Genomic DNA, 21,345 nt, shown 5'->3' with positions numbered 1-21,345 from the left:
CCAGGCCTGCCGAATTGAAACCAGGGCCCGAGATGTCAGGCCGGGCTCCAGAGGTACAACGGAGCGTAGGACAGGAAACCCAGCACCTGACCTAAACCGCGCAGTGACGTACTCCGCGCAGTGACGTAACCGCAGTGACGTACACCGCGCAGTGACCTATACCGCGCAGTGACGTAACCGCAGTGACGTACACCGCGCAGTGACGTACACCGCGCAGTGACGTAAACCGGACAGCTGATGTAAACTGCGCAGTGACATACACTGTGCAGAGACGTACACCTAGCAGTGACGTACACCGTGCAGTGACCTAAACTGCGCAGTGACGTAACCGCACAGTGACCTAAACCGCGCAGTGACGCAAACCGGGCAGCTGTCGTAAGCCGCGCAGTGACGTACACCGTAAAAACGGGGCACCAGCGGCACGTAAAAGCTCCCTCCCGGAGCCCCTGGCGCTGTGGAGGGAAGGCGCGAAGAGGGAGCGTGTGTGTGAGCTTCAACCGGCTTCGTTGAAGCCTCTGCTTAGACCCGCGGCCTGCGCCTCAGGTATGGCTTAGGTCACCTTTACCGTGGACTCATCCGTAAGATCCAGCTTAACAACTTTCTAAAAACAGCGGGGATCCAGCCTCCATTTTGGATGGAATCTTTCTGTGGTAATTGGTACGTGTATTTTGTATTACATTTGCTTAGCATTTTTGTGCCTTACAAGGTGTATTCATTCTTGATCCGTATGGCGCCCTTTCTAGGTAAAGAGGGAACCGTATTCCTGATTCAGTCCACTTTCTGCTACGTCATACAGATTTATCTCTGAATAGCCCCAACCAGCCTGTAAGCTTTTGTAAGGCTGGAAGCACATTTTATACTTCTTTGCATCACATCAGTGCCCTTAATAGGAAAAAGTAAATGTGTTTTTGTTGATTTATCCTTTGTAAAAATTTAATACGGGGGAACTTAAAAATACCTAGACGACATGCCAGATTTGGCAGACTCTTTTAGGATTAAGCAAATTGTAAATTTTTAGGACCCCAATCAATTCCCAGTGTGCGTTTGGGATGTGAAATCCAGAGAGTTGGTATGAAATAGAAGTCTCTCCATGCCTTTTTAAAATTCAATTTTATTTCACTTCCTGAAACCTGGTCTGTTCCTTATAACGTTGAAGGTAAAATTACAGAGAAATCACTATGTTATTTACAAATGTAAAGAAATATAAGAATTGGCTGCCATTTAGACTCTCCAGGAATTGCTTTATTATTATTTTAAACACTTTATAAGAACATATAAATACATGAAGAGACCATTTATCTGGAAATATCGAGCAAAGGACCAATGCTGATAGTTTTTTCATTGTCACCTAGCATTTTTGAATAGATAAAATTTTTAGGCACTTAAAATATCTTATCCCATTTGAGAGTCAGCACAGAGTTGAGTGCCGGGAATAAAATGATGTAGTTCTGAGTCCTGATTCTGGTATTAAGCACTTGTCTACATTTCTGCAATTCCTGATAATTTTACATATTTCATATAATACTCATAAAAATTAATGAGATTGTATGATCATACTCTGTAAATTGAAAGGCATTGTAAAACGTTAACTATAATTTGTTGGAAGTTTGGAGAATGGTCAACAATGTTTTGCATAATAAGTTACTCCAAGACTTAGTGGTGTGAAAAAAAATGATCATTTTATTTGCTTCATACACTCATGGCTCAGGAATTCGGAAATGGTTTGACCAGGCAGCTCTTGTGTGATTGTGATCACATGTTGGCTATCACTGGAGTCCTCTGAAGGCTTGACTCCCAGAGTGACCAGGATGGCTCGCTCCCATGACTGGGAGCTAAGTTGGCGGTTAGCTAGAACCTTAGCTGGCGTTGTGAGAGCTTTCTTCTCTTCTCCAGCATGGTGGTCTCAGGGTAGCCATTTATTAAATGAATTCCCTAGAATGAGTGTCCCCCAAAAACCAGATAGAAGCTGCCTAGCTTTGGAGGTCATGCAGCATCATTTAGTCTGCATGCCGTTGGTTACAAGCAAGTCACTAATGATTAAGGAGAGAGGATAAACTCCCATCTTTCAATAGGAGGAGTATCAATACTATCACAGACATATTTTAAAACCACCGCTTGTCATTAGAGAATTCAGAGTAGAGAGAATTTAAAATGAACATATGAATTAGACCATATATTTACACATTTTTGTTAAAGACTTATTTTCCTGTTCCTAAGGATATCCTATACCAACATTATTTTGTTAATTTGGTGGAAGTGGTGGTGGGGTTTCTCAGCTTTTATAGAGATCCATCTTGTTCTCTAATAACATTCTCCTTGCGCTATTATTTGAAGGGATAACCTATCCCTGGATATCTTCTTTGTCACCTAACAGGATGTACAGTTGCTTTTTGTAGTCTCATTTGATTCATTTATTTGAGCTTTATTGGCTTTGCCATTTTCAGGAATTCTGTAATCAATAGGCAAATATCCCTAACCTTTCAGCAGTTTAATAACCTATGACTTGATACTATTATTAGCATGTATCTGTTTCAGAGGCCAATTATCCCAGCAGGTGATTAGGTTTTATCTCAGGCATCCCAGGTGGGGATTTTCCCAGCCTGCTCTGTAGCAATCCCCCAGATACCTCACAATCACATCTTCTCTGTCTGGCACTTCTGTAAACTGACTGCCAGGTGCAGTTTACTCTTCCAAAGAAGGATTAGCTTATTTGCATCCATATGTGCTTTGTCATGTAGAAGGATTGGCAGGGAAAGTTGCTGGTGGTACAATTCCTGCCCCCAGGTGATGCCAAACCTCTCACTGTGAAGTCCAGTGGGCATATTTTGAGGAGGCTGCCTGCCAAAGAGAAGGCTCAGTTGTTGCATTGTTCCTAGCAAAAAGCAAATCTTTTCTGTAAGAGGCTCAGAATTTCCAGAATTGGGTTTAAGAAAGTTGAAGGAAGTATGTGTTTAATAGAAGAATAGGAGAAGATAGCTAGCATATCTTCTAGTGACATTTGGGGAATAACGTTTTTGTGATTGTTGTTACTGTATTAAATTCATCTCCTTTAGTCCTCCCTTTTGTTAGAGCATTTCTGATTCTTGAGAACCGCTTCCACGGGGGCTCTCCACCCATGCGGCAGTAGGTTCTTGTGTCATCTTAGAAACCACACATCTACCACCATGAGCTGGCTGGGGGAATTTCCTCAAAATATGGCCAGAAGGGAGAGATTTCAGAATACAGATACTGTCACAAAACAATGTATGGTGTTGGTTACCTTATATTGATTAACAGAAATGTTCGTATTGACCATACTCTAACGTTATTTACTATGGTGAAAAGTCCGTTACTGTGGCAGAATGGGTTCAGGCATAAGAGAGTATCTGATTTGATTGAAAATTCTTCTAATTCCTGAAGGTGGGACCTAGGGCAAGTTGTGCAGTATCTCTAAGCCTTAGTGTTGTCAGCTATAAACACGTATGGATAAAAATGAATGGATTCCGGCTAAGGGAGAAAACATCTGCAGTAATTTCAGGAATTTCAGTGAAACCATTTGCTCACATCCCTGAAGTTGGTGATATGTAGGAGGACATTTTGAAAGGCTTGGCAAATTGTCATATCTGCCATTTGCTGAAGTCCTTGTTTGGTCCCACCATTGCTTCATGGAAATTGTTGGTTGTTTCTTTTTCACCTTCCATATCTCTGTGGAGTGCCCCTCATTTTGGTTCAAATGACAATGACACTGATAAATATTCTTTGGAAAAACTGTGTATGTGGATTAGTATCTATTTGAAAATAATTTTGTAAAATCGAACATGTTGAATTACAGTTTTTTTCTAAAAAAAAACTTTGCTCCACAAGATTCAGCCTTTAAAAGAATTTAACAGGGAAATAGTAAATGGATTTAAAAAAATATGGGTGGATACAAATTTAATTTGGATTGCATACTCTCCAGATTACTGCTTTGTAGCCAACAGTGAGCTGCTATCCAGAGCATTGCTCTGGGTGAGGTTGCTGAGGAAGCACAATGTGCTCCCAAGGCCAAGCTGTTGGTCTCTTCTGAAGGGTAGATTCTCTGGATCTGTATAGCTGCTGGGCTCAACTTTTATAGAAAAATTGTTAGGTAATCAGCTTTGAGCCAATAACTCAAATCCAGCAGGCCTGTGAACTGCTTTGCAATCCATGTTGATAGTTTGATTAATTGACAATATGGTACATTTAATCTATAATAGAGTGAGAACAATCCATAAAAAATTCTACCACTTCGGATCTTTTTTTCCACTCAGGGAGTGCTCTCTGTTAATAGGGAACCAGGGAGGCAAGTCATGGAATGGATAGATATTCTCCTTTCAACTTTGATGAAAATGATTTTCTAACATGTGCTGAGCTTTGAGGGTTGGAAAGATGAATGCTTTAAGGATTGTCGCCCTTTGTCGAAAATTCTGTACCCATGTTTAGCCAAAACTCCCTCCTTTGTAAGCAGCCCAGCATGTTTACTGGAGCATTCCAACTGTGTTCTTCTGTGCACCTCCTTCCTTAAACACAGTGGCCAGATACAGATCCCCTTGTCTTCAACCTCATCTTGTGAGGACACTGTCCCTGCCGCCCCATTTCCTGATCTCCTTTCTGTAACTACATAGCCATAATGTATCGATTATATCTTCGGATTGCCCTTGATGTGCTAAAAACTAAAGGAAGCAAGCCATTGTCATGCAGAAACTGTAGTCTTACATACATAATTGGGCTAGAAGTAGTGATTGCAAATGAAATTTTGAACTAGAAAGATGTGGAACCATTTTGGGTATTTGTCTTTACGACATTTGAACCATCTTTAAAGCTCTATTAATTGGTCCTCCTTTCTCTCCCAGCCTTGACTGCTGACCCTGAGCTGCCAGTAGAAGTTAAGTCCTTCTGTGAAAGTGATTTAGTGTTACTTTTGTATGAATAAAGACCCAGAATCATGAGTAAAGACAAAGAAATGGAAATCTGATGGTTAAGCAGAAGTTATAATTATTAAAGTCATTTGTGGTAGATAATGTTTTATGTATATTCTATGTTGAGCAAAGGCAGCTCTAAAAAGAGTACATTTTTTACCTGTGTATGTCTGTGTACGTGTGTGCATAGCTTTTATATATATGTTGTCCATAGACTTTCATATTGTTAAAATAAGTTTGAAACAATACTAGAGATCATATATTTTGCTTTCTTTCTAGAATTTATTGGGAAGTTACCATATTTTTAATGTGATATGCATTTGTAGTATGACATTCAGATTTTGGGCTCATGAGAACTCCCTAAGATCACATTTAGCAAGGGGTGTCCACTTGCCTTCAGTGCCCATGAATGAAATGAACCAAACATCAGGTAATAGGACAGTTGTGAGATACATAATGTGTCTGACTGCTTGTTGGTCAGAGTGGCGTTGAGGAAGAATTAGAGGGAAAAGGAACAAGCAGTCTTTACTCTGCTTCTACTCTTCTTGCAAAGCATTGTATTCTCATGTATATCCAACTTCCCTGTACTTGTGCACCTGCTTACTTTTCCTGCTAGATTATAATAACCTTTAAAGAAATCTTAGTTCATTTTTACCCCTCAAAGCACCTAGTGATGCTCCTTGAATACATTTTGGTAACTAAGGAGGTAGACTTAATTATTTGCAATACTTAAGCTAAATGGTGAGTATGCTTTGTAAACCACCATTGTTAGTGAAAAAATTCAGGTAGTTAGGTTATCACTCTCCGTGGGTTGAATGTGGCCTGCAAAAAGATATGTCCAGACCCTATTTCCTAGAAACTGTGGATGTGATATTATTGGGAAAAAGAGTCTTTGTAGGTGTAATTAAATTAAGGATCATGAAATAAAGAGATCAGCCTGGATTATCCAGGTGGGCCCTAAATGCAGTAAGTTTCTTACAAGAGACATGCAAGGGAGATTTGAAGAGAGGAGGGGGAGGTAGCATGACTATGGAGATGGGGATGTGGCCACAAACCAAGGAACATTATGGCTGGCAGCCACCAGAAGCTGGGAGAGAGATATGGAATGAATTACCAGCCTATAGTCCCTGAGACAGTACAGTCCTGCTGGCATTTTGATTTTGGACTATTGGGCTCTAGAGCTGTAAGAGAACAAGTTTCTGTTCAATAATGAAGTTTGTAGTACTTTGTTGCCACTGTCCTAGGAAACTAACAAACCTCAGTTCTGGACGAGTCCTCTAGAGACCACCCTCCCTGTATCTGGAGCATATGGGAGGCTAAGTGGGGCTGTGAGCTTCCTGATGTTCCTTTCTTAAAGGCTTTACAACCCCATGCTAGAGGGCTTCTCCTTGGTATAGATTCTGGGGACAGTGGATACCAATTCTCACCGAAATCAAGGCTATAGCTGCTGTACCGTCCAGAGAACAGCTGAGCCCTAGAGTTGAGGGTCCAGGAGGGTTATCCAGGAGGATACCCTACCCCAGGAGGGTAGTAGCACCTATCCCAGGAGGATAGGTGCTACTATTAAAACCTCCTGCTTTTTGAATGATCTGTTGGAACCCTACATTTATTGTCATTAGGAATTGAATCCCTGTAGGGAGACAAGGTACTCTTAGACAACAGAGACTGTTTCAAGATAACAGCTGAATACACCGCTGACAGTGCAATAGAGGAAATCATAGGGAAGGGAGTGTTTATATGTAGACAGATACTTTCTGGAGGAAGTAAGTCCTGAGCCAGACTGTGATTAAAAAAAAAAAAATATAGGGGATTTGAATAAGTGTCATATGGGAAGGAATATATTTTAGGTGGCAGCACAGAAGAAAGAATAAGTGGAAGGGATGAAAACTAGTGATTGCTTGAAGGGAAGATCAGGAGAACCATGAGAACCATGTTGAATGCTAACTGAACTAGAGTGTTCAGATGCCATCAGAGGACTTTGGGTTTACTAGTAATGCACTGAGGTTTGGTGATCAAGGTTGTGAGGCTGCATGCTCACAAGGAGTGTTAAGGAGTTATCACTGATGAGGTGGGTGACATTGTGGGTCCACTACCACATCCAAGTCTCCTTCCTTAGCAACTCTTCTCTGACTTCTCTGAGCAAGAATAAATGCCCTCTTTTCCTGTGTATCCCATGCATAACTCAATTACTGTTGTGGAGTATCCCTCCGTGTGGTTTGGATCCTCCTAACTTCAAATTTTTTTTTTTAATAAATTTTTATTTATTTATGATAGTCACAGAGAGAGAGAGAGAGGCAGAGACACAGGCAGAGGGAGAAGCAGGCTCCATGCACCGGGAGCCCGACGTGGGATTCGATCCCGGGTCTTCAGGATCGCGCCCTGGGCCAAAGGCAGGCGCCAAACCGCTGCACCACCCAGGGATCCCGGATCCTCCTAACTTCAAAAGGCCACCAAGGGAAGTGTATTTCAAGCACCTAGCGTTGGTCCTGGCTTCCAGCAGGTGCTCTAGTACCACTTCTGTTGAACTCAACTAATTGTCAGGAGTGACACCCTTAGTATATTAAAGACCCATACTTTACCTATAAAGCTGTAGTACAACCAGGAACTGCACAAAAGAGTTTTAAGCATTATTCATGCTTAGTCAAAGCAAGACCGTGGTGCCTAACTCAGGAAAAACACTCATATTTTCAGTCTCTGGACATGGCCCTCCTAAGTGGAAAGAATGTCTTCATTGAGTCAGTGCTAGGTTCAGAGGAAATGTGTGGCTAAAGGACAGGGAATTGGCAGTGTTTATTGAGGACCTGATTGTGTACTGAAAACTGTATTTGAGATCATATGCTAGCAAAGAGTATTTCTGCCTTGGATATCGCTGAGCTTGTATTCTGTCAACTTTCTTCTAAGTATGTAATGTGCTAAGGTGAAGGAAAGGAGGAGCATGGGACCAAAGGTTTCAGGGGCTGTTGGTGGGAAACATTCCAATTACCCTGTTCTTTGGGAGACATGAATGAATGGGAAATACATTACAAAAGAATGTGTAGGAGTAGGGTTGGAGAGGAGAGAAGAGCATAACCTACCAGCCTGTGTGCTGTCTTTGCTGTGTGAGCTGCTGGATGTAAATGACTGTAAGAAGGCATTTGTTGTGATGGATGCATAAAACATAGTTCCTGCCTTTAAGGTAGTGGATGAGAGACAGGAGTTGCATCTGTGCTCTAAGTTGTATTTCCTGGCTTTTATGTATCTGAGCAGTTTGCAGATACCAGCCACATAGCTTAGAGCGGTAGCTTTATAGTTTCCCCCTTTACCATGGCTACCTCTTTACACTTACTAGTAAATAGATGCATTGCCTAAAATAGGTTCCCAAATATCTGGACATATTCAGTCCTTTAAAAAAAAAAGGAGAATAGTTGAAAGTTGATAAAATTTGATGCCAGCAATTCTGCATTTCACCTGTGCCACTGTCCATGCTGGATGTTGATATCTGAACCTCTTTTCCTTCTTAGTTGGCAACTTTAGGGCATATCAGTATTGATTTTAGATCTGGATTCAACTGTTAAATTTACATACAGAATGATTTGTCAGAGCATTCGATAATTTGTGTCGTCTTCTGAAAAATTTGGTCCTTATAATAGCCCTCTCCCCCTTCTTACGGGAGACAATTCAGGCTTGATTCCCAGTGCGATGAAATGACCATATACTTTTTAAACCATCACCTTTGTCTTATCGTAGAACTGGAGTTAGAAGATCGTTAGTGTGTTTACTTGCCTGGGTGGCTCTGCCAGTTAAGTGTCCGACTCTTGACTTTGGCTCAGGTCATGATCTCAGGGTTGTGAGATGGAGTGTCTCATTGGGCTTCTTGCTGGGTGGGCATGGAGCCTGCTTAAGATTCTCTTTCTTCCTCCCCCTTTACCCCTGCTCCTGCTCAAGCTCTTTCTCTCTCAAAAAAGGATAAGCATATTTTATTTATATATTTCACTGAATCACACATGCTATATGGTCCAACAAAATAAAATATTCATACAATATAGTTAGGAAGGAATATTTTGAATCTCATGAAATACTTTTATTCAATGGAAAAGCCAATTAAAAGTGTATACAGTGGGAGTTCAGGAAGGATGGCATAATAAGATATTATATTTGTTAAATTCTCCTGAGTATGGGCATATTCAACATTTATGTCTCTCTCTGTTTGCAATTTACATGAAGTGTGTAGTACAATTATCTATTAAAATGTATTTTCACTTTGTGTTGGGAATTCAAATATTTTATCTCTTAACCTCATCAGTAAACTTTCTTATAAGCTTTTTAAAGAAAGAAATAAAAGTAGAGCTTGACATATCCACCAGAATATCCCAAATGAGAAATACTAACAATATTTAGCATGGTTAAGGATGCAGAGCAACTGGGATCCCTTTTTTTTTAAAGCTTATTTATTTTTAGTAATCTCCACACCCAGTGTGGGGCTCAAGCTCATGACCTCAAGATCAAGAGTTGCATACTTTTCTGACTGAGTGAGCCAGGTGTCCCACAACTGGGATTTTTATACACTATGAGTAAGAGCATAAACTGGTACAACCACTTTGGAAGACTGGCACTATCTGCCAAGCTAGATATATACACACTCTTTTACCTAGGAATTTCATTGTTAGGTATAGAAACAACTGAAAGGCTTATCATATTCACCAAAGACACCTACTAGAATGCTTGTAGCAGCACCATTTGTAATATCCCCAAGCAAGAAACTACCCAAATGTCTACCAAGAGTTGAGGAAGTAAACAAACAAACAAGTATCTGTAAAGTATCCTACAATAATGAGAATGACATATTGTTATAGGTGACAACAGGAATAAATCTAAGAAAAATAATATTGAGTGGAAGAAGCCAGGTGAAAATATACCTTAAATAAAATTAAAAAATAGGCAAACTAATCTATGATTTAAGAATTCAGGAAAGTGCATAAGTTGGGATATGGCACTCAGAGGAGTAGTGCCTAGGAGAGAGGGGGCTTATAGGTGCTGAGATTAGTATTCTATATCTTGATTTGAGTGATGGTTCCTTGGAGTGTTCACTTGTACAAATTTTGTGTCTTCCCTGGTGGGAAGAGTGCTGAGTGGTTGCCTCTTGCCAAGCATTACCTTATTTGAGAGGATGTTTGCTGTTGGCAACACCAAAGCTGGTTATAAAGAGTGTGATGGGGTACTTTCCCTCAGCAACAGTTTCTCCTGTGTCCCCGATGTGGGACTTGATCCATGGATCCAGAACCATGCCCTGAGCTGAAGACAGACGCTCAACCACCAGGCATCCCATAATTGATTAAATTACTTTTTAAGGATTTTAAAAATTAAGGATAGTCTTGGATTAGGAAAGAGATCTTTTCATGCTAAGATTCCTACAAAGTGTTAATGACTTAAAAAAACCCCAGTGTTTAAGAATAAGTTAAAACAACATGATTTGATGTTTTGAAGAGATGAAAACATATTTTCACAGAAGAGAAAAGCAGCTCAGAATAATCTTGTTAAGAGACTAGATATGCATACCTAATTTGTAATGGCAATTTGATTTATAGTATATATAATACTTATCAATGGAATAAATATTTGCTATGCAAAATAAAGCACATCAAATTGAAGTGAATGAGGAATCAACTTTGTTTTAAATTAATCCTAAGAAATTTGAGGAAAAGATAATTAGCAGTTAGACTTGCTATGGGAGCAATATGACAAAGCCAAAATAAGGAAGCAATAAAATAAACGACAGTAGAACATATCCTGAAATAACTACCTGCGTATATTGCTTTCTGGGGAGACAAAGAGAACAAAACAAAATCCCAAACATCTTCTCTTAAATGTATATTCAAGTCTTAAATCTCTAAAATTTGGGTAAAAGTTCATAAACACAAAACATGGCTTAAGAAATATTATTAAAAGTGAAGCAATTGCTGAAAGAATTATGCAGAAATTAAAAGCCTTGAGAATTCCCTTTAGATATCTCAGAAATACACATGTATAAGTGAAGTATGTCCAGAATAATAGAGAAGATATTTAAAAGGCCAGAACTATTTGTTGGAATGTAAATATGGTGTCACAAATATCTCAAATTTCCTACGTATAGGGCTACCTAAATACTTCAAGATCCCCCTGTGTGCCTGTGATAAGGTGTTCACATAAAACAAGGCTTTTGCTTAGTATCTCTGTAAAGTAAAATTACCAAGCTTTTCTTGGACATTTTACACATTTAATCTGAATATTCCTAGTAACTAAAATAGATGTGAATGAATGTTAAAATATACAGGTGCAGCATAGTTCTGGTTTTCATGTTAAGGATCTGTATCTATAACATTAGGAGAACACTACTTTTACCATATTTTATTTCTGTTACTTATTTGAAGAAGGAAGAGGAAGAGGAGAAGTGGAGGAGAAACAGGAGGAAGTGGAAGAGAATGAGAAGGGGAAGGAGAAGGAGAGGAGAGGAAGGGAAATGGAAAAAAGCAAGAGAGCAGACTTGAGATTTTAATTTCCTAATCTGGCTGAAAAATATGGATTCCTGGACTCCACGTCTAGCCTGTTGAATTAATAAAAATCTGTTTGGTGGTTCTGATTATCAGCAGAGCTGGGAATAACTGGGTTAGAGAATACTGAAATTGTCAGAACGTTGACTGACCCTCCTGAGTTCTACCTTATAAAGATTTTATCAAGTGTTAATGAGATTGCATACTGGTTTTCTTTACAATTACTTTCATTGTCTCACCCCAAAAGAATGAAGAATGTGGGAATCTCAGACCTTATGGCCAGGCCATGTGGGGGAATATTTTGGAACAGAGAAGGCTTCCTGGGCTCCTTAATTATAACAAACTCCTTGAGGACAAGAAGTGTGTCTTTTCTAACTCTACCTGTGGTGCCTAATGTAGAATGATAGTAAAGGTACTGAATTTGAGGCATTATGCTGATTTCGTGGGTGCTGCCCGAGACTAAATTCCAGCAGAGACCTTGATTTGTTAGAAGTTAATTATGGCTAATAAGAAGCCCATGATGCTGGAATTAGATTAAAAATAAATCCATTTACACTATAAGAGCATTGATTGAATTTCAACCCAAGGAATCACTATTTCTTTAAGGTCCTCATTGGAACATACAAAACCCAACCCCATTTTGAGTAGGTCAGTGGTTTCACAGGGGAAGAGAAGTAGCAATATCAGATGTAGGAAAACAGGAAAATACAGTTACTTTAAGAGCATTCCTGGTATTGATCTTGGGTGGGTAGCAAGCAATGGTTAACTTCCTAACATATAGGAGAAGTTCAAGCATATCTTTTAGTTAAATCAAATAGGAGATTTCTGTAGGGTCAGATATGTGGGTTTAAAACAAAACCCTTTTGTGTTCAACTTTAATTAAAATAAAACAAATTCATCCAAGAGACAGCTTTCACAGAAATAATCACAAAGTAAATTTAATAAGGAAAGGTGATAATCTTAAGATATCTTTTGTTTATTTTTTCAAAAATAAATACATTTTTGTACATTTGTTACATTTTGAGGCCAGATCTACCAAGAATTCCAGTATGATTCACATGTTTCAATATGATTAAGTGAAAGGATTTTTAGTGCTGTGACTAGTAATTTGATTAACTAGGGGACAGAGCAGAGGGAAAGGGCTCCATGCTGAGTGTAGAACCTGATGGAGGACTTCGATCTCATGATCCCAAGATCATGATCTGGGCTGAAACCATGAGTCAGACATTTAATTGACTGAGCCACTCAGGCACCCTAATGCTGTGACTAGTGTTTTATTTGGGACCTTCTTAAATACTCTATGATATAAACAGGGAATAATTTCAGAGTAAGAGTGTTTTACTTTCCGTAGAGATATAACAGAAGGGTTCATAGAAATTTTTGCACTTCAATAAAGTAATTTTGAGACCCCATACCTTTGTGCAAAATATGATAGGTAGTAGCTTTGTATAGTATTCTTTGTAACTTGTGGCATATAGCAAGACATCTGATTTAGAGTCCAATAGAATTACATTTTAGATAAGGTAGCCAACTGTATAAACACATTGTTTCTGTAAATTTCACACTGCCTTGTTATTCTGGCACCTGCTGTTCAAGGAAAGAGGAAAGTGAAGGAAATAAAACTCAGCACAAAATAGAGCGGGCACTTGAAGTGGCAACTGCTGGGAAGTACAAAGAGGAGACACACAACAGAAAGACAAGGTGTGTTTCTTAAAGGAGGGGGAAGAGCTTATTTTCCATAGAATATTGTTCTATTTAATTGAGAAAAAAATGAATAAGGTGAAGTAAAATTTGAGAGGAAAAACAAGAAGGTTTTACTTGGTTTTAGCTCACAGAATATTAGAGCTGGAATGGATTCTATAGAATCCCAGTCGTGTCATTTATGATTGAAGAAAGGCTCGGAGAGGTTAGTACATGAAATTCACGCGGTTCACATGATTGTAGAATTCGGTCTGGAACCATCATTTCTTGTGTAAACTAAATACCCACTTCATTTATTTAATTATGTAATTTTTCATTCCTGGAAAGATGACAATAGAATTCACAGAGCATTTGAATGATTTTGGAGGAGTGACATACTGGAGGTCAGAGCTCTTCCTTCAGCAACAAGATGGTTCTCTAGTGGACACTGAGCCTCTGGGCCTTAGCCTTGGGAGGAGAGGACCCTGTCCTGTGGCCATGGTCCTAGGAGCAGAGAACAAGAAGACATCTTAGACTTCATTATCTGATTCCTTACTCTCCTTACAGATGTAGAATCCTAAGGGCCTTGCTAGGATGCTGGAGATTCTTGCAGTGTAGACTGGTAGGGAAATTCTTCCTAAAAAAATTTTTTTTAAAGGATTTTATTTATTTATTCATGGAGACAGAGACAGAGAGAGAATGAGAGAGAGAGAGAGAGAGAGGGGCAGAGACACAGGCAGAGGGAGAAGCAGGCTCCATGCAGGAAGCCTGACGTGGGACTCAATCCCGGGTCTCCAGGATCACGCCCTGGGCCAAAGGTGGTGCTAAACCGCTAAGCCACTGGGGCTGCCCTAAAAATGTTTTTGAGAGTCTAGATTTTAAGTAGGTGTCCAGCATCCACCTGTGGAACTGTATTGAGTGCCTGGAATATTGAGTATTCATCCCTTTGTGGCCAGGTCGCTGAGAAGAACACAGACTGGGAATCAGAACATCTTGGAACTGGATTTTGACTCTGTAAAGGGACAGTCTTTGTGATCACATATACATACTGAATTCTCTATATCTCTGTTTATTGTGATGGAGAAGGACAGATGGCATATGAAATGCCTAGTAATGGCCTTGTCTGCCAAACACAGAAGAGTCAACAGTAAATTCGCATAAATTTCCTTCTGTGTTCCTGAAGATATTCCTGAAGATATTTTTTTGATGCAGTGCAGAATCTGATAGCTTTATTATTATTATTATTTTTGGTTATCTAATTTGCAAACTTGGAACTAAAAATACTAAAAATCCTCTTAGGTCACTGTATAATGAGATGATGAGCAATTTCCTTAAAAGCAAAGAAAACAGGGGCACCTGGGTGGCTCAGTCAATAAAGTGTCTGCCTTTGGCTCACGTTGTGATCCCCGGGTCCTGGAATCAAATCCCACGTTCAGGCTCCCTGCTCAGCAGGGAGTCTGATTCTCCCTCTCCCTCTGTTTCTCCCCACTGCTTGTGCTCTCTCTCTCTCTTTCTCAAATAAATAGATAACATCTTTTTTTTTTTTTTTAAAGCGAAGAACACTATTAGTCACTATATAAACAAGCTCTCTATTGACTCCACTGATTTTCGTATCCTTTTATCTAAATACCAGTTCTGGTTTGAACTGTTTTTAAAATATGTAATGGGCTACAACAATTCACAGTATTTGGACAAAGAGGGGTGGGTGATGCATGGCTAGAGCTGCAGTACAGCTGGCATAGAGATCAAGGTTCTGTGGAGGAATGGAGCTTACTAATTTCTTTTTAAATTTAATAAGATATACTTAATATATAGAAAATTGTGTGTAGTGTGTACATTTTGGTGGGTTTGTACATATGTATACAACCTATGATAATCATTACCACAAATAAAGTAATAAGCATATCCATCACCTTGAAAAGTATTCTTGTGTTCCCATGCTTTATTATTATTTGTGGTAAGAACATTTAGCATGAGATCTACCCTATTAACATGACTTTAAGTGCACAACACTGTATAGTTAACTATAGGCTCTAAAGTTACACTTATACAAGATGAATAAGTTCTGGAGACCTATACAACATAGATTGTATGATTTTTAAAAAAGATTTTATTTATTTATTCAGAGAGAGAGCGACTGGAGAGAGAGAGAGAGGCAGAGACACAGGCAGAGGGAGAAGCAGGCTCCATGCAGGGAGCCCAACGTGGGACTCGATCCCAGGTCTCCAGGATCACACCCTGGGCCGAAGGCAGGCACCAAATCACTGAGCCACCCAGGGATCCCGTATGATTTTTTAAAAAAATATTTTATTTATTTAAGAGAGAGCATGAATGAGGGGAGGGATGGGGGCAAAGAGAGAGGGAGAAACAGATTCCCTGCTGAGCAGGAAGCCGGATGTGGGGCTCAATCCCAGGACTCTGAGGTCATGACCTGAGCCAAAGTCAGATGCTTAACGGGCTGAGCCACTCTTGTGCCCCAAATTATATATTTTTTTTTTTTTTAATGATGGTTATTCAGTGCATTGTGCTTTGATGAGGTTGGTTGATCCAAGCGTAATGTTCTAGGGAGGAAAGAGCATTTAGAGTTGTGACCTCAAATAAAAAAAACCCCAAAAAACTCAATTATAGAAGATTGGCAAAAACCTTAGATGAAAACAAAAACAATCACTACAGCTAAAGAGAATGTTGCATGGAATATAAATTATAGCAAAAAAGTAACACTATGTATAGTTTCACTTACATCGTAAGTATTTGAAAAGTGATATTAATGTTTCTTAATATTACCATAGTTCCTTTCTGCCAATGGATTAAAAATGTACTTTTATAATGTCCTTTGTTCATTCAGCTTCATTCACTGAGTACCAACAATATAGCAGAGACTATTCAGCCTCACACTGAATAAAGCTAGAGATTTACATGTTTAAATAAAACATCTTGGTGGGGCAAAGGGGACAGTGAACAAGCACACAATATGCCTCTAGACATGATAAGTGTTATGAAGGCAGACAGAGAACCTAGAGGGTACTAAAGGGTTCTGGTCTGTCGGAGATACACTGGCCAAGAAAGGCCTCCCTGAGGCAGGGACGTTAGACAGAGGCAAATTAAGTGAAGGATGGAGGCATATGGAGTTCTGGGGGAAGAGCATACCAGATACAAAGAACAGAAAAAACAAGCACACGGCATTTTTTGTAAGTAGGAAGAAGCATGTCACGTATGCAGAACAAGGAGCCCAGGTGATTCAAAGAATGGATAAAGTAGGAGCAGAAAGAGAGAGAGACCTATAGGCCATAGCTTTTGTTCTGAATTTTTGAAGCTGTGATTGTTAATTTTATGTGTGAACTTTGCTAGTCTACAGTGCCCTGTTGTTTGGTTAAACACCAGTATAGATGTTGCCATGAAGGTATTTTTTTATTTTTATTTTTAATATTTTTAAAAAAGATTTTATTTATTCATGAGAGACACAGAGAGAGACAGGCAGAGACACAGGCAGAGGGAGAAGCAGGCTCCATGCAGGGAGCCTGATGTGGGAGTCCATCCTGGATCTTGGGACCAGGATCTGAGCCGAAGGCAGACACCACTGAGCCATCTAGGCATCCCAAAGGTTTTTTTTTTTTTTTTTTTTTTTAAGATGTGATTAACATTTAAATCAGTAGACTTTAAGTAAAGCAGATTACCCTCCTTAATGCAGATTACCCTCCTTAATGTCATCTAATCAGTTGAAGGTCCTAAGAGAAAAGATTGAAGTCCCCTAGGGAGGAAGGAATTCTTTCTTCAGACCGAAACATAGAAATTCTGCTTGAGCTTTTAGTCTTTAGACTCTAGACTACAACATTAACTGTAGCTGGAATTTCTAGCCTGCTGGCCCATTCTTCAGATTTTGGACTGGCCAGCCCCCAAAACTGCAGCAGCCAATTTCTTGAAATAAGTAAATCTCTGTCTCTCTCTCATTTTGTCTCTCTGTCTCTCTCTCTATATCCTACTAGTTCTGTTTCTCAGGAGACCTCTGACTAATATAGAAGTCATCAGATTGATTTGAGCAAGGGCATTGTATGATACAATTTGCATTTCAAAAGATCACTCGTACTTGGAGGAGGGAGAATTGACTCTGCAACAAGAGAGAAGCAGAGAGACCAGCTAGCCGGCTGTTCTGTTTTGTAGATGAAACCTGACAATGGCCTGGAAGTGATTGGAGGTTGCTGAAAGTGAGAAATATTTTGCGGGATTTTTGGACAGATTAGATGAAGAGTGTGAGAGGAACAGATAAATCAGTTTTGGGCCTGAGCAGCTGTGTATGTTCTATTTATAAAGGGAGTTCTGGAAGCCCAAGTGAGGAGCAGGTGTGCACAGGTAGAAAAGGAGGGGGAGGGAAGATGTATTAAGAATCCAAAGTTTTATTTTGAGCACATTAATTTCATGTTGCCCATTTGCTATCCAAATGGAGATATCAGGAAGGTTTTTAGCTGCAGGCATATGTCTCTGTACAGTAGTTAAGAGCACAGCCTCTGGAGCTACAACATCTGGTTTTGGGGCACCTGATGGCTCAGTCAGTTAAATGTGTGCCTTCAGCTCAGGTCATGATCCCAGAGCCCTGGGATTGAGCCCCACATCAGGCTGTCTGCTCAGTGGGGAACCTGCTTCTCCCTCTCCCTCTGCTGCTCCCCCTGCTTGTGCTCTCTCTCTCTCTGTCAAACAAGCAAATAAATAAAATCTTTAAAAAAAAGAACATTTGGTTTGGAATCCCAAATCTACTCTTCAGGTAAACCTCACTGTCTTGGTCTTCTCATCTGAAAAACAGGTTGATAATAAATATGCCTTATTGAAGTGACATGAGCCATTGAATTAATCAACATGTGTAAGCTCTTAGAATGTACCTGGATGATCACAGATAATGTTATATAAATGTTAGCTATTATTATAGTCAGAGTTTTCTCTTTCTGGCCCATCAAATAAATTCCTAGTTCGAGACAAGGGACTGAGGAATGCCTGCTTTGTATAGTTTTTGGTTGCCAGTGCAAAGGTCAGACTATAACAGGAGTTGTGCTTGTCTTCCCTTTGCCTGGACAGTGAACATTGTTGGTGTTACTTGGAGTGATGGCATTCAGAAAATATCATGCTTTGTAGCTGATTGCAACATCAGCTTCTCTGATGCAGCCCTACTTCCCCAAAACTATCTCCCTGCCTTCACTACTTTTTCTCTATTATGCTTATCACCTCTCATATGCTGTATATGACATGCTTATTTATTTATTTTCTGTCTCCTCTTGTGGAGTATAAGCTCTAGGAGGGCAGGGATTTTTGACTCGTGTTCACTGTTAGCAATGGGACGAGTGCCTAGAGGTTTGAACGATGTTTCCTGGTACTAACCATTCCCTTTCTCTGTTTCTTGTTCTATTTTGTCAACTGTTTTCCTATGAGAAAACCATATCAAAAAGAAGGATGGACATTAATACGATTCTCTGGATTTGTGCAGAATGTCAGTTTTCATTGAGACAAACCTTCTTTATGAAGTGGAATTTTGGAGGAGGCCTCTGATGGTAGTTTCAGTTTTGACTTTGGAAATCAATTCCAGAATTGACACATAGTCTCCTGAATGTGATGGTACTTTTTGCTGTTGGTTATCTACTCGGTTTCTCTGCCAGTCTATGTGTGGGCAGCATTCCATTCCAATTGTGGATTCTGATCACAGATTTTTACTCAGCAGTGCTTGTCGATGAGGGGCATTGAAAGCTATGCAGGGTGGAGGTTGATACATGGCCCAGTCAATCTATGACTTATGAGACCTATTGCAAGTCCAAGGCACTGTATTGATTCTGCCGAATAGACTGGAAACTGACCTTCATCGCACAGAACTCTCTAACTTGCTCCTTGTCTGTTTATTCCCAATGGAGCACTTGCATCATGCAGCTTTGTTCCAAAATCATTACCTTTTATTTCCCTTTACATTCCATCCTGATTTTACCATAAGTATGAAGAGTGGACAAATTGATGTCTTTATTTAGCACAAAAGCAGAGGTCCTGTTTCATTGTCAGCTTTTCAGAGGCAGTTGATTTTATCTTCTCTCACTGCATGGTTTTAGTACAGAGATATTTTCTTGGACATGCAGGCCTTGTGTTGAAATAAATTAGAGTTGATCCTTATGCTGTTTATACCAGCACTTCTTATCACCCTTAGCTTATTGTATTGTAAGGAGTGTTTAAAGAATACTTTTCACTTATCCTGATTAGATTAGTATTAGAACTATTTTCTTATTTCTCATTGTGGTTATACCAACCAGCACACCATACATAGTACATGGTTGGAGTTCTACAAATGATGGTTGAAATAAGTTAATTATTCATTCCTGAGGCTGTACAAGAAGGGACATTGACAGTTTGCTCTCAGGTCTTCCTTTTATCCATAGAATGAATTCTAGTCTGAAATAGGACTTTCCTCATCAGTCATTCTCTTTGTTCTTGAAAGTAGGTGTGGACTGGACCTCAAGATACCTGGAAAAAATAACCTGCTTCTGGATTAGGTTATAACCATCTTTGTACCTTTGAATTCCAGGCATGTTTTATATCATTAGAGGATGGTCATTCAGTTTTAATGACTAAAATTATAGAACTTTTTAGCTGGAAGGAAGCTTATAAATCTTTTACTGGAGAATGTTCATTATATAGAAAAGTAGTTGGGATTGAGAATTTAGGGATTGACTCCAGGGCATACGACCATCAACTCATGTGGGAAGGAAATTCATGGCCTCCGAGCTCTACCATGATATCAGAGCTTAGTTTGGAGGTAATTAACTTAAAGGCAGAACATTAACATTTTAAGCAAACTTATGTTCTTTTAAAAAAATTTTTTAGTGGCACCTGGGTTGCTTAGTCGATTAAATGTCTGCCTTTGGCTCAGGTCATGAACTTGGGGTCCTGGGTTCGAGCCCCATGTTGGGCTTCTTGCTCTCCGAGAGTCTGCTTCACTCTCTCCTGCCTCTCCCCCTGGCTCATGTGAACACTGTCTCTCTCAATAAATAAATAAAATCTTAAAGATTAAAAAAAATATGTGTATAGTTGATGTACAATGTTACGTTAGTTTCAGGTGTATGACATAGTGATTCAACTTCTCTATATGTTATGCTGTGCTCACTATAGTGTAGCTACCGTCACCATAAAATTATATTACAATATTGACTATATTCCCTATACTGTGCCTTTTATTCCCATGACTTATTCATTTCATAATTGGAAGCCCATATCTCCTCTCCCCTTCACCCATTTTACCCATCCTCCTGCCCTGATAGCAACCGTCAGTTTGTTCTTTGTGTTTATGGGTCTGATTCTGCTTTTTGTTTGTGTATTTATTTCAAACCTGCATTTTTTTTTTTTTCACAGATGACTTGTGTGCCCACTGAAGGCAGTCATTCAGAAACATTAGTCTATGAGTTTGGTTTCTGCAAAACACATGCTGAGTCACTTTCTTGCGGCTGTTGATATTCAAAATTGTCCTGTCATCACCTAGGTCTTTGCTGTTGTTGTTCGGTTCACCCAAGGAGAAAAAAATTGAATTGAGCAACGGAAGATATACAGACAATAAGATAAATCAAATAAACACCCCCTCTCCCTGACACACTCCAAGGTGAAAAGGAAAGAGAAGAATTCAAATAAAACCTTCTAAGAATAATGACTCATTCATAGTAAATGTCATATCCCTTATCTAGAATCTGTGATGTCATCATTATTATTTACTTAACATTCTAGACTGTGCAACTCGTACTGTTTGTTGATAGTGCATCAAAGGGCAGGGAGCCTCAGGGCTGTTGTTATATGTCAGTATATCCTGACAGTATGGTTATTTATTTATGCACAAATAAATGAGCTTTTTATATGGTGTGTTGAATGGTAAGTGCTGGGGAGGAAAAAGTGAAGGAGAAGAGGTAATCTTGATGAGTAGGCAACCTTGGACAATCATAGGAACATCCTATTTTAAATACACTTCCCAGGTTTCCAAGTTATATCCTAAATACCCTATATGGAGCAGATGTGGGCAAAATCATTAACACTAAGAAAATGGGCTCACAACCATGAAGAGAGGCATTTGCCTTTTTGATGTGCCCTTAGTCTTGTGCAGATTGTTCAAAAGTAATGAATGCATACTAGAACTTATTTTCCTTAATTTTACTAAATTATAACATTTATTTTTATTTGTATCTAGAAAGTGCTCAGACATATGAAAGGATATCTATTAGTTTTATTTTTCCAATACA

General features: G+C 39.4%; 1 long non-coding RNA gene across 2 annotated transcripts; it reads left to right on the top strand.

Moving 5' to 3' along the window:
- The first annotated feature begins 226 nt into the window (after nucleotides 1–226).
- Nucleotides 227–21,324, top strand: LOC112646671 (uncharacterized). 2 transcript variants are annotated; one of them, XR_007410973.1, is made up of 4 exons: nucleotides 227–657; nucleotides 13,019–13,123; nucleotides 15,229–15,386; nucleotides 20,474–21,324. It is a non-coding gene; the product is annotated as an uncharacterized LOC112646671 (long non-coding RNA). The 2 variants fall into 2 exon arrangements; XR_007410974.1 differs by lacking the exon at nucleotides 13,019–13,123 and having other exon boundaries at nucleotides 20,474–21,322.
- Nucleotides 21,325–21,345: the final 21 nt, after the last annotated feature.

This window comes from Canis lupus, chromosome 5 (assembly GCF_003254725.2).
Source record: "Canis lupus dingo isolate Sandy chromosome 5, ASM325472v2, whole genome shotgun sequence".
NCBI classification, from domain to species: domain Eukaryota; kingdom Metazoa; phylum Chordata; class Mammalia; order Carnivora; family Canidae; genus Canis; species Canis lupus.
The sequence above is the reverse complement of the archived record's forward strand: the minus strand, read 5'-3'. Positions and strand labels throughout refer to the sequence as shown.